Source organism: Equus caballus, chromosome 15, assembly GCF_041296265.1.
Source record: "Equus caballus isolate H_3958 breed thoroughbred chromosome 15, TB-T2T, whole genome shotgun sequence".
Taxonomy (NCBI): Eukaryota; Metazoa; Chordata; class Mammalia; order Perissodactyla; family Equidae; genus Equus; species Equus caballus.
In genome coordinates, this window is record NC_091698.1 from 14,442,276 (window position 1) to 14,456,670 (window position 14,395).

General features: G+C 43.9%; 1 long non-coding RNA gene across 30 annotated transcripts in view; it reads right to left on the reverse strand.

Annotated features, from left to right (window-relative positions):
* LOC138917633 (uncharacterized) overlaps nt 1-14,395 on the reverse strand; it is an 80,055-nt gene that overhangs the window by 30,390 nt on the left and 35,270 nt on the right. The window lies entirely within an intron of this gene.

Below are 14,395 nucleotides of genomic sequence, written 5' to 3' on the forward strand. Positions count from 1 at the left end.
GGCACTGGGCTGTTCTTTGAATACTAAACAACATCTGCAGGGAGGTCATCAGGCATGGCATCCCCCTCTTTGGGGAAGGTGATCTTGCTGCCTTCCTTCCATCTATGCTTAATAGGAATATACAAGATCTTGCCCTTAGTGTGTACAGTTCACCTATCGGGATGGAAGTGCCGCCTCTGATATTCACGGCCTTGGTGGAGCCATGGCTGGTCTCCCCCAGAACACCTGCAGCTCATGAACCAGAGGTGAGTCCCAGACTATGCACCAGGTTACAGATATATGGGGGTCTCACCATGGACTGCACACATACCCCACCTTACAATAGGGGTTTGGAGGAAAGGCAACTGCACTTAGACAGACTGGGACTCAAAAATTGGCTGAGTGTCAACTGGGGCAAAATTCAAAAAGCATTATGATGGTGAGCGTTAAATACATTAAGTTGTAGACATCTAAAATAAAGAGGGCTACAAGGGTGGAAAAATAAAATACCAATTTTGTTTTCTAAAAACAACATGATTTTAAAAATGGAAGGGAGGAGAAAAAGGGAAAAATAGAATAAAATGATTGTTCTATAAGTAATAAGAGGGGGTCAAGATATAGGTGACAAACGAAATAAGACTCCGAGTAAGGGAAAGGAATCTGAGGACATTAGAAAAGATACAAGTATAATGGTAACTATTGTAACAAAACCGAACACGCACACGCGCGCGCACACACACACACTACACAAATGGGGTGAGTATCCCAGAGGGCACTGGAGGTAGTTTTCCCAGAAAGGCTTGTGAATGCTAGGTGTTAAAACGAAAACCAAAAACAAAACCGGTGTCCACTACAGCCTCTCTCACTCCACACTTGTATCTTCTTGTCCAGAGTTATGCCATTGAACCCACAATGTCTGAAACTTGAGGTCAAAGAAAGAATGCAGATTCTGTGGAGGTCCTGGGAGGGGGATGGGGCCCAGGGCAGGAGACTTGAAGAGGTGAGGAGGCCATGGAGGGCTCTACCATCGATGTGGATAGACCAGCCAAAGACCAGCCTCTCAGTTTCTACATCATCTCATCTTAGGGTCCTTTACTTCCATTCCAGTGTAGTTACTGCCACACTCCAGAGCTTATCACCAGGAACACTTCAGCCATCCAGATTATTACAGTCGGACATTCCACCCCTTGGCCTCGTCTCTCATTCTTCTAATTCATATGCCCCTTGTTAACTTTTCAACTCCAGGCCCTTCATTTTTCCACTTACTCCTTGTCTGTCGGTCAAGCTCTTGTTTACATTTCCTCCCTCTCCGGGGTAGACTCGATGGTCTGTCAGCTAACCAACATTTAAAAAGCTCCGCTACTAATGGGCCCCATCCAATCCCCTTTAATCCTTCCTGTCTGGCAAAATCCCATCTCTCTGCCTTTCCCAGAAATGCCTTCCTATAACTAATTGAGCACTATTGGATTAAATCTCACAATGGAGTCTACAGATGCCACAGTAAATTCAGCCCCAGCACTAGCTGGAAATCACTCACTCATTCCACAAAGAATTATCCCATGCTTACTAACATGAGAACAAGACAAATGGAGCTTAGGTCTCTGTTTCCTTATTCCATTCTCTCTCCAGGGACACTCAAATTTATTTCAAATCTCCTTCACTTTCCTCAAATTTAGGCTGTCTCCATTTGCTCAGTAGATGTGCTGGACCACTGATCACAGAGGAACTAGAAGTCAGGAGACAGGAACTTTCCGTCAATAAACCTTCACAAAAACCTTTTCCCGTTTCTCCTTTCCTTCTTTCCTGTTATATGAAAAGAGGTTTCCTTCCTAACCTCAATGATTACACTTCCTGAAATGTCCTTATTGAGAGAGCTAAACCCTTGTCTTGATGGACTGAGCCCCCTTGCCAGGTCTCCTCTCGTCCCCTCCCTCTCTTTAGGAGGCACCCAGCTTCTTTCATTATTTTAAGCTTTCTATTACAGAAATGTTTGAACATGCACAAGAGCAGTGGAACTTCCCATGTAGCCCTTACCCCACTTTCACAGTTATCATCTGGCACGTGTGATACGGCCCGTCTCCTACACTACGGTTAAGGGGCAAAAGCCCATGGGAACATCCTGCCATCCGTCTCTCAGGTGTATGCTTTGTGCCCATGTCACAGCTCTCACGTTTCTTTGACATTTACTACCTGTGGAGCTCACTGACCCAAAACAGATGGACAGAGCCATGGGGAGGAAATGCACTGAGCTTCAGATGCTCTGGCCATCAGTTCTGCTCAGCCCTGTAGTCAAGCCTGAGAAGTCACTGAGTTAACTCCTCCCTCCACCCCACGCAGAAAGGAATCTTCCTAAGCAAATGCTGTGCACGGTGTTGCAGTCCCTCAGTCACACAGTGACTGCAGCACGTAGAGAGCACAGAAGGAGAAAACTGTACATGTGATAAGGACTTCACATCACCATGCAAGTGTTTTCAAAGATTTAGAAGAAAGTTTCTTTCCTGTAATACATTTAAAACGAGCTACTGTATGATGAGTTAAACACAGGAGATCAAACACTTTATCTCCTCTCCTTCCCCAAAAGTAAAATATTACATGAAAAGATGCTCCACATCATTAGTCACCAGGGAAATGCAAATCAAAACCACTGTGAGATAGCACTTCACACACAGGATGGCTAGAATCAAAAAGTTAGATAATAGCAAGTGTTAGAAGGCCGAGAAACTGAAACCCTTCTATGCTGCTGGTGGGTATGAAAAATGGGGCAGCTGTTTTGGAAAACCGTCTGGCAGTTCCTCAAAAGTTAAACACAGAATTACCATATTACCTAGAAACTCCACTTCTAGCTATACACTCAAGAGAAATGAAAACATATGTCCACACAAGAACTTGTACACAAATGTCCACAGCAGTATTATTCATAACGGTCAAAAGACGGAAACAACCTAAACGTCCATCAACTGACGAATGGGTAAATAAATTACGGTATATCCACACAATGTAATATTTTTTGGCAATAAAAAGTACTGATACATGCTACAATATGCACAAACCCTGACAACATTATGCAGAAGTGAAAGAGGCCAGTCACAAATAACCTCATATGATTCCATTCATACGAAATGTCCAGAGCAGAGAAATCTAGAGAGAGAGGAAGTAGACTAGTGGTCGCTTAGGGCTGGGAGGATGAGAGGACAGGGGCATGACAGCTAAAGGTTATGAAGTTTCTTTTTGAAGTCATGAAAATGCTTTAAAATTGACTGTGGTGATGGTTACCCATCTGTGAATATACTAAAAATCATGGAATTATACACTTTAAATGGGTAAGTTGTATAGTATGTGAACTATATTTCAATAAAGCTGCCAAAACAAGTAAAGGATTTAAAAAGAATAAGGCCCTTGAGGATGACAAGAAGGGGAGAAGATATGACAAAAGATGTCAACACAATTTTTGAAGACGGAAATCCGGTGCAGGAGTGGTAACTGAGTAGCAGAGCAGAGGAAGTGCCGGCAAACCAACTCACACCACAAAACCCCAGAAGACGGACGACCCAGTGGCACCAGATAAGGAAGAAATTAAGGGTTTCATGCTGTACACATGTTGAATATTTTGTTCTTTCCTTTGGTCCTTGTTTTATATTATGTGTAATTTTTTAAAAAAAAATTTTGGGGGGGATGCTCTTTTCCAGTATTTTGTGAAACCCTGTTGAAATGTTAGCACACTTTAAATGTGCAAAGAGGATCCAGGGTTTCTTGCCTGGGACAGAACCTGTGACAACTGTTTTAAAGTCACCATTGCACACTTCTGGGGTCTGGGTAGGCTAGCGCTGGCAGGTACGGGAATCAAAGCCAGAAATTTCAAAGGTTAGGCAAAATTTGGGACAACAGCCAACGGTCCATTTTTAAAATGTATTTATTTAAAGATAAACTTGTGGAAAAGTTGCATGGATGGTAAACAACCATATACCCTTTATCCAGGTGTACCCATTAGTATTTTGACCCATTTTCGATATCTCTCCACTTTGTCTCTGTCTCCGCTCCCTCCCTCCCCTTTCTCTCTATATCAGCACACACACACACACACACACACATGGATGTCCATGAATGTGCCATGTCCGCGCCCGGGATCCAAACCGGCGAAATGCTGGGCCACCAAAGCGGAGTGTGCAAACTTAACCACTCGACCATGGGGCCGGCCCCACCTGAAACTATTGTTGGTGGAGCTTATCTTGCTCAGACTTTAAAGGATGATTTTACAATCATGAGTCCTGGGGACCTTAGGGGCAGTCAGGACCAGACTTACTATAAAAAAAACAATGCCAGAGAAGCAAAGATACATAGAGGGATTTGTCTGAACAGAGACCTCCTGCAGTCGAGGGAGGGTACATGAGAGGGGTGGGCTTGAAGTGTACCTTCCTTTTGGGTAGAGACGATGGTGAAGCTGTGGATGAGGGAGAAGACAGGGAAAGAAAGGAGCTGTCATTACTGGTAAACCCTCTCACATGGGAGGGAAAGGATTGGGTGTCTGCAGCCAAGATAGATTCATCAGACTCAGCGAGGGAATGCGGGCACGCAAAGGGAGGACATGACACAGGGCTTCATTCCAGCAGTTTAGCACTGAACAATGAAGCTGTAAAAGTTATAACTATTAAATGACTAGCTAGCGTGGGGGGAGATGAAATAATCATACATACACCATCAACAAAAATGACATTATTGTTTAAAAAGGTACAGAGACGTCAATGGGAATTTTGGGGAAAAGATAGAAAGTAGATGGGGAAAAAAATCATAAAACCTTTCATGGAAGAAGTAACCATAGGTGTGATTCAAAAAAAATCTAAAGGTACTGTCAAATATGATTACAACTGTGCTCACTAGAAGTTATGCTAAAGAGAAGCCTAGTCCCTAAATCAAGATGAGTTTGACCCTGCAGGTCATGGTCCAGCACAATTGCTCTGTAAAATAATGGAAAAGTTTAAAATTTTGCTGGGAGGAGGGGATTTGGCAGAGAAAAAGAGGGAGCAGCAGGGTGAGACACCGTATGGGTGGAGGGGGCCAGATTTGAGAACCTTTAGAGGCTGACTAGCCTAAGAGGGATTCGGGGAAAAGAACTACCAAACATTTTCAAGTTGTTTGCCCTGGGTCCACGGATGTGCCACGCCCTTGTGGCCCTCTTTCTCATGCTTTCTGTTGGTTGATACAGGCTACTCTGTTCTCTCATGCTTTTTGGTGATAGGGGATTCTTTTGAGGAGATAACGGGAGGTGGGGCTGCTGCTGAGTGTATTTCTGGTTTCATACAGGTAAAAACACATCATGTATGAGGGGAAGTTTTAGTTGAAGGCCGAGTAGATCTTGGGGATGTAAATCCCTGGGCACAGGACCGACTTTCAAAGATGACGTGGGGGTCCAAAAGGAGATCACCAAGCAATAAAAGGCTCTTAGGTAATAGCTGGGTAACAGAATAAATAGAAAATTTCACCAAGGTGAAACATACGCTATGGTGAATATGTGGAGTTGGAAGGTAAGTTGGAAGGATCTAAAGGGCCTCAGAGGGGTGGACTGATTTGCTGGCCTGGATGGTGGGGGAAGGGTTGTGGGTTCATCACTTCTGCGTTTTCCCCTCCCCGACCATCAAGAACCTTTGGTGTCTATGCTAAAGCTCTGTGACGTGGGCCTGGAACTCTAGTCTAGAATGTGCACTCTTAACGCCCAGCTGCCTGAGGTGGCAGTGCACTTCTGGTGATGCAGATCACCCTCTTTGTCTGAGGAATGTTAATGCACCACGGCTGAGCTCCAGCGTGAGTTCCTAGGTATTCCCATCCCTGCCTTCCTGTGTGGGGTGGGGCTCCTTCTTCTGTCACTCTGCTACCTAAAGAGGAGTCCATGTTTCCCAATATTTCGGAAAGAGAGAGACATCAATCAGGTAAGTAAATCAGGTCCCTCAGAAATATCAAATCTTTCTTTTCAAATAGATGCATTCAATGCTATCAATTTCCCCCTAAGTACTGCTTTTGCTATACCTTATAAATTTTAATAAGTTCTATTTTAATTTTCATTTAGTTTAAAATACTTTGAGACTTCTTCCTTGACCAATGTGTTTAGTAGCGTGTTGTTTAATCTCCAAACATTTTAGGATTTCCAGCTATCCTTCTGTAATTGATTCCTAGTTTAATTCCATTATGGTCTGAAAACATACTTTGTACAATCTCTATTTATTTTTGTTAAAGTGTGTTTTGTGGCCAAGAACGTGGTCTATCTTGGTGAATGTTCCATGAGAGTTTGAGAAGAATGTGTATTATCGGATGAAGTACTCTAGAAAATGTCAATTAGATCACGTTGACTGATGGTGCTGTTCAGGTCAACTGCATCTATACTGATTTTCTGCCTGCTGAATCTGTCCATTTCTGAGAGAGAGGGTGAAATCTCCAAACATAACAATGGATTCAACTATTTCTCTTTGCAGTTCTACCAGTTTTTGCCTCATATTTTGAGACTATGTTGTTCGATGTATACATGTTGAGGACTGTGTGTCTTGTTGGAGCATGGACCCTTTATGGTTATGTAATACCCCTCTTTATCCCTGATAGTTTTCCTTGTTCTGAAGTCTGCTTTGTCTGAAATTAATATAGTTACTCCTGTTTTCTTTTGGTTAGTGTTAGCAGGGTACATTTTTCTCTGTCTTTACTTGTAATCTATCCGTATCTTTATTTTTAAAGTGGGCATTTTGTATACAACATTTAATTGGGTCTTGCTTTTTATCCACTGACAGTCTCTGTTTTTTAATTGGTGAATTTACACAATTTATATTTAGCGATTTTTTAAAAATACGGTAGGACTCATATCTACAATGTGTATAACTGTTTACTATTCATTATATCTATTCTTTTTTCTTCTCTTTTTCTGCGTTTTCTGGTTTTAGACAAGCATTTTCTATGATTCCATTTTCTCTCATCTCTTACTATATCAATTGTTCTTTAAAAAAATTTCAGTGGTTGCTGTAGAGTTTGTAATATACGTTTATAAGTAATGTAAGTCCTCTGTAACATTGTTTTCATTCCTTTCACTTATCCATATACTATAATCACCCAATACATTGTCACTATTATTATTAGCTCAATTGAGAATAAGAAAAATAAAAGTTTCATTTTACCTTAATTTATTTCTTCTCTTCCTCTTTTTAATGAAGATCCAAGTTTTCATTTTCCTTCTCCCTGAGGAACTTTTAAAAAATATTTATTGCAGAGCAGGTCTGCTGCTGATGAATTCCCTCAGTTTTTGTTTGTCTGAAAAAGGTTTTATTTCTCCTTCACTTTTGAATGATAATCTCACTAGATATAAAATTCTAGGTGGGTGGTGTTTTTTCTTCTTTCAACACTTTAAATATTTCACTCCACTCTCTTCTTGCTTGCATGGTTTATGATGAGAATCCCACAACTCTCATCCTTGTTCCTCTAGATGTAGGGTGTTTATTTTCCTCTGGATTCTTTCAAGATTTATCTTTTGGTTTCCTACAGTTTGAAAATGATATGTCCAAGTATAGACTTTTTTAGTATTTATCTTGTTGGGGTCTTTTCTGAGCTTCTACAATCTATGGTTAACCTGTCATTAATTTGGAAAATCCTTGGCCATTATTACTTCAAATATTTTTCTACTCTGTTCTTTCTCTTTTCTCCTTCTGGTATGCCAATTACACATGCTACATATTTTGAAACTGTCTCACAGTTCTTGGATAGTCTGGGCTTTAATTTTTTTTTTCTTTCTCTCTGTGCATTTCAGTTTGCAAAGTTTCTATTGACATATATTCAAATTCACATATTCCTTCCTTGGCCGTATGCAGTCTACAGATGAGCCAATCACAGGCCCTCTCCATTTCTTGTAGTGTATTTGGTTTCTAACATTCCTTTTGAGTCTTTCTTAGAATTTCCCTCTGTCTGTTGACATTCCTCATCTGTTCTTGTGTGCCATCTACTTTTTCCATCAGAGCCCTTAACATACTAATCATGGTTATTTTGGATTCTACGCGTGATAATTCCAAAACCTGTGTCAATGTGAATGTGGATCTGATGCTTGCTTTGTCTGTTTAGACTGTTTTTTCTTGCCTTTTAGCATGCCTTGTAACTTTTGGTTGAAAGCCAGACATGCTGTATTAGGAAATAGGAACTGAAATAAATAAACCTTTAGTGTGAAGTTTTATGCTCATCTGGCTAGGTGTTGGGCTGTGTTTAATATTTACCGTAGCTGTGCATGTCAGAGGCCTCAATTTCCTCTAGTGTCCTTGTTTTTGTGTTTCTTGTGTCTTTAGGTTCCCCTAAATCTCCTCCTTAAACAGAGCCTATGCCTTGCAACTCTTTCAGCTATGATCCCATCACTATACTGCAGCCCTGGGGATGCGGTGGGAAGGTGTTAACGGAGGGGATATAATTAAATCTTTTAGTGGGCCTGTGTCCCTGGGTTGTGACGTTCACAAGTGTTTCTGAGCTTTTTTTTTCTTTTCTTTGAACTCTTTAGATGAGACCGGAAGGCTACAGGGGGCTGCAGTTGGGTAATTGCCCTTCACCCACGTGGGATAAGGCTTGGTACTCTTTTCCCCTGCTGAGGAGGCTTTTATTATAGAGCACACTCAGGGGATATTTCAAAATCCTTTCAAAATGGTAACCTTTCTTCTCCACCCTCCCGTGCCAGAAACATCAGAGTTTCTTCATGGTTCTTCACTGTGAGAACTTAGGGTTCCTGGAAGTAAAACTCATGAGTAGGTGGGCCCTCCCCTTAAATGGTCCTCCAGGAGTTTCTCACTTTCATGCTAGCCCACATGCATCCTCAACAGTTTGTCAGTGTCTTTTACGTGTTTCTAACAGTTTATGGCTCTAGCGGCTTCTGCTCCAGGTAAGCTGATCTTAACTGTGATTCTCTGCATTCACCCTCTCTGAAGATTTTGGGTAGTAGTTTGCCCTGCAACCTCAATTCTCTGGTGACTTCAAGAAAAGCCATTGATTTTCAGTTTGCTCAGCTTTTGCTTCTCCTAAGGACCGTAGTAAAGACTCCCAAGATCTTTAAGTGTTGGAGCTGGAACCAAAAGGCACTCCTCAAAGGATAATTCTTTATTTTCCTGTTCCCTTTCTCACATTTTTAAATGACTTTGGCTGGGCCAGAGAGACACCTAAAATGGGAAGTCTGAGGAGAGGACAGACCATTGCTCTCTTAGGGGAAGAGAACAGGCAGAACTAGGGCTTCAGGGAGGACTAAGGATTCCATTTAAAGCTCACAGACTATCTGGGTGTGCTGGTAGGTTCCCAAATAAAATCCCAAACAGTGATTCTGTAGTCCTTGATTCAGTTATTTAGCGTTTCAGATCTGTGTAGGAGAACACCGTTCCCAGCACTTGATCATGAGTCATCTTGCCATGTCAGGCGCCACTTGCCAAGCCTTCCTTCGTGTTGGGCAGATCAGGAGAACAGAGCTGAGTCTCTGAGCAGATGCTGGAGCAAGAGCTCTGTCCCAGGATACAGGGGCCTATCTGAGGAAGCACAGATGTGACTGTGGGCCTCAGAGTCTATGCCCTCCTTGAGCAGAGGACTTCTGACTGAGAACATCAAGTGTGGACTCTAGCCAAAAATCCTCCTTCGAGTTTTTCAAAGAAGGAAAAACTGAAAGTATTTTATCACCTTTAAAAATTAATAAAAGGAAGGAACGCAAAATTATAGGAATTAAAATAGAGAGTCATATTATTCTTGGATAACAAATATCTGACTTTCCTAAACAGAGAAGTGAGACCAATGAGTCCCAGCCCCTCATTCTTTTCTTTTTGTTCTCAGTGTCAGGGCAGAGCCAAGAGGAGAAGAAAAGGTGGAACACCGAGTGGTAAAGTTCTACCTATCCCACCTGAGCTCTCCAAGGGTAACCCTTCCTGTCCTTTCCATGAGGTCCCAGGTCCATGGTCTCTGAGGATGTCAATCACTAGATACAGTCCCTCTCAGAAAACAGAGCCCTCAGAGGAGAGGATCATGGGAAAGCAGTCAGAACCTGAAACATTTCTCAGATTCCTGCTCTGCCCACATCTGGGCATGAAGCAGTGATGGACCTGGGCAATGTGCGTTGCCCAATACGTGGCCATATGAGATGTCAAGAGTCAGAACTTCTGTCTCCTGACCTTGTGAAAGTACTTTGACTTCCTGGATGATCAGATTCTTCCTTGAAGTAACCAGTGACCTATGTTCCTCACATGGTGTTTTTGAGCCTCACATGGGATGACATACATATATGAATGAAAGCCCTTTGTGAATGATAAAGCAACATACATACGTGAGCTTTATTATTATCATTAACCGTGCGATCTTGAATCCTAATTCTTAGAGCTCTCCAAGTCCAATCTACCAAGGGTACCATAAAGGACATTCTACTCTGCCTCCTAAAAGATCTCTTTGCTTCTGTCTTCATCACTTTCCTGGTTTCCCAGGTTGGAGAGCTTGCCAGAGCGAAGCAGAGGAGGCAAGGAAGGTGCTTTCTCTGCTGCAAAGGTGACTAAACACAATCCTTCTTTCCTGTATCCCGCTTCTTATTAGCAGGGTCTAAGAATTTCTAGGGCCTCAGTGAAACGTGAGATTGATAAGGGAGGGAAAATCCTCAGATTTTGAAATCCAGATTGTGAAAGTCTTAGGGAGAAGGAAACAACATAGATTGTGAGCTCAAGGAAGTGGGGGGATGTGAAAGGACACTATGCAATGGGTGCCCCTACCTCTGTCAGACCAGGGCCCCATATATTTGTTCTGGTCCTGGCTGCAGCTATGTATATCCTGTCTCCTTCAGTCCCTGGGGCCAGTATCACGATACCACCTGCTTTCGTCAACTGCTATGTCCAGACCCCTCCTGTGAGGTGTGTAATAACACAACCATGGAGGTCAATTGGCTGCTGTTCCTGGAGGACCTGGAAGATGATACTGCCTCTGTGTCCTCTCTGGCTTCCACAGCTTCTGGGACTGAGTCATCATTCACTCTGTCCTCCGCCTTCTCAGAAGTCCCTCCTGGAGACCTAACACCATCCCCTCCACCTGACCCTTCCCCACCGCCCCCCTCCGTTCTCTCACCTAACCCAACGACACCCTTAGCTGACTTTCTTTCACCCTCACCACCGGGTCACTCTATGCCACCAGAGCCTTTTCCTCCCTTGGAGTCCAAATTCCCAGCAGACCATTCCCCACCCCAACCCCTTGCCCTTCCCCCTCTGCCACCACATGACACCCAGGCAACGGGTCCTATTCTCCAACCAGAGGCCACTCTGTCTCTGAATACGATCTTCTCTCTTGACCGCACCTTTTCCCAAGATATTAACGCCTTACCAAATTTGTCCCAGATAATCAATCCCACTGATTCACTGGCTTGTCATCACACACCACCAAGCCTGTCTGTCTCACCACCGACAGACCACCCTTTAACTGTGACTCAATCTAAATCGGTTTCCATCTTATTGAAGTCTGTTCCAGAGAACTCATCTCCAGATAGCCCTGGTGGGTTGTCCACTTATGTCCCAACAGTCAGAGGCACTGACCATTCAAGACTGTCAATTTCAGAATTCTCTTGTTGTCAGGCTCCTGCCAAGAACATGTTCCTCCCCACATTATCACACTCTGATTTTCAACGAGAGCAAGTTTCCCTCCGTCTACCAGAGACCTGTCTCTGGGGAGACTCTGCTACCAATCACATGGAGGCCAGCAGCCATTCTTTCCTTGGCCTTAACGGCCAGGCATTCTTGGCAAGACAAATAAAAAAGAGAATGGATTTCCAGATATTACAGAAGAAAGAAAAGGAGGAAGGACTATTTTCAAAACAAATGTGCTCAGAAAACCAACGGATGTCTTCAGGGAATTCATTGCAGCCACTTGACGTACAAGACACCACAGCCCCCTAAACTGGCTGGGACATCACAGGCAAACCAGAGCAGCTGAGCATTTGTCAACAGCTACTGTATGTCAAGACTTTGGGAGAAAACTTGCAGCAGAAATATACCCAGCTCTTTTGGGGTCTTCCCTCTCTGCACAGTGAGTCCCTGGTGGCCACTCTCCTGGTTTCTAGAAGTAGTGCCCCACTAGGGTCTCATTTTGTCTTATTCAATGGAATCTGTAATGCTTCTGCAGTCAAGATGTGGGATCAAGAATCTCCACCACTTCCCCATTCTCACCCTCCTCCCCTCCCTGATGTACATCCGCAACCCTTCTCTCAGACCAACCCCCAATCCCAGCCCCCACCTTTCACTCAGGTCCAGCCCCATGCCCACCTTCAATCCCCACTCTCAATCCTACCATCTTCTTCTCCATCCCAGATTAGGGACCATGGAGTGTCTTTCCATAGATCCCAGATTGAGTCAGACTCTCATATCTCAACTGAAAATCAACACCTGAAATGGCACATGTTGCAGAAGCAACAAGAAAGTCTGTGGGGTTTAGTCCCTGCATTCCAAAAATCTCAAGAAGCCACTTGTCCTCAAGCTCTCACCCCTCCTTTGGTCAGCCAGTCCTCACATGCCTATGTGCCAGTCTCTGTCCTTTCTGGCCATTTTCATATCACCAGTGAACCCCAGGATAAAATGGAGCTCCACATTCCAAGGAGGCTATTCTCACACTGCTGCCTCCATGCCAGTAGGAATCTAGAGTCTCTGTGTAAATGCACAGAAACATCTCAGCAAAAAGGCAGACATGCTCACTCACAGCTCCGTCAGCTTCAGGGCCAGAGGAGCAAGGATCGAGCAGAGACTGAATTGAGTTTCCCAGGAAGCTTCCATGAGACGATCTCAACAAAGTTTCAACTAAGGCAGGACATGAAGAGGAATCTTGGATATATCCTAGAGAAGAGCCCAGAAGATAGTCCTCCAAGGGTCTCAGAATGCTACCTACTGAAGAGTCTGAGGGCTGCCTCAGAGACAAAAAGTAGCTGTGTGTGTCACTCAAGGAATTACTCAGGGAATGAACTCTTAAATGTCTCAAGGAAGGACACAGACCAGAATGAAATGAAAACCATTCTTAGATTACATCTAAGCCAGAAGTTTTGGCAGATCACTGCGGGGAGGAGCCCCCTTGGGGTGTGTGTCATTCATGGCTGGCTGAGGACAACCCATCCCCTCCTTCTGGGAGTTCCCAGAACAATATGGAAAACAGAAATTTGAAAAACATAACAGTAGGTGGGGTCCACCCCCAGATGACCACTCCAGAGCTTTCTTTTCTGGATCCCAACACCCGACAAGTGCTAGAAGCCCATATTATAAGGTTTCGTGTGAGTCAGAGGTGGGGCCTACCCCTCAAAGTTCTTGAATCCATAAAATCCTATAAGTTGAGAGAAGCCAAAACATGGCCTCTTCCCCAATTTGACTTTCTCTCCTCAGCCACCTATATTTCTGGGGTGGATTCCAAAGCTGAGGTTTCCAAGCCCCCTGAGGGAAGCTCTAAAAGTTTTCAGGGAAATAAGTTGCAAACAACGAATTCAGTCCCCATCCTGGATCTTCCACTCCCTGCTACCTCATCTGTGGGCAACGAAGGACAGGGGTCCCTAAAACCATCCCACTCTGATATCGACCGGGAGCTTGCCAAGGACATCCAGGCAATCGAGCATGGCAGACAGACTTCAGAGATCCTCACACACAGCTTTATAGACAAAGTGAGTCACAGTAAGACTGCACTAGACAATAACAGATGCAGCTGAGAGGTGCCCACAAGGCAAGCTGGGGCTGGACATGTGCCAAGGGATGAGAATGTGAGTTCCAGTGATAGAGAGGACATGATTCAGGGCCAAAAGATAGTGGAGAAGAATTCAAAACATTTTTCCACGTCCACCATGAACTTCAGGGAGATATTCAAGGCTGAGGAGCTGTGCGTTCTTACATCACAATCTTGTGACATCTTGACAACCAACAAGTTGGGAAGCTCCCAAATGGTAAATATCAATGTGAGCAAAGTAGAAACTACCCTGACCAGTGAACGTCCCTCATCAAAAATACCAGTTCCCCAAGATTCCAAACCATCAGACATTAAAAAACAGCTCCCTACCGAGTTGAAGTTTCAATTGAAGAGCAAGGAACATAGCCAGCCTAAAGGCTCTCCCGCTGACATATCCCTTACTTCACATAGCTTGCCTTCGACTCCTCACTGACTCAGTCCCAGAGCGTCTCCAGTGGGGACATGGGAGCTTCCCAGGTGCTGCAAGTCCACTTGGAGGACAATGGAGATTAGCGGGAACCCTGGGCCTCTAAGCATGTCTCATGGAAATGCCAGGATAGGAATTTCCCACCAGCTGCAAAGACAGTGAGACCTCTGGACTCCAGAGCAGGAGAATGTGGAAGCGAGGATTCAGGAGTTGGGACGTCTAAAGCCAGAAAGAAGAGCCACTCTATTGAGGACAGAGAATTAGAGGGCACTTCCCCGTATCTGTCACAGA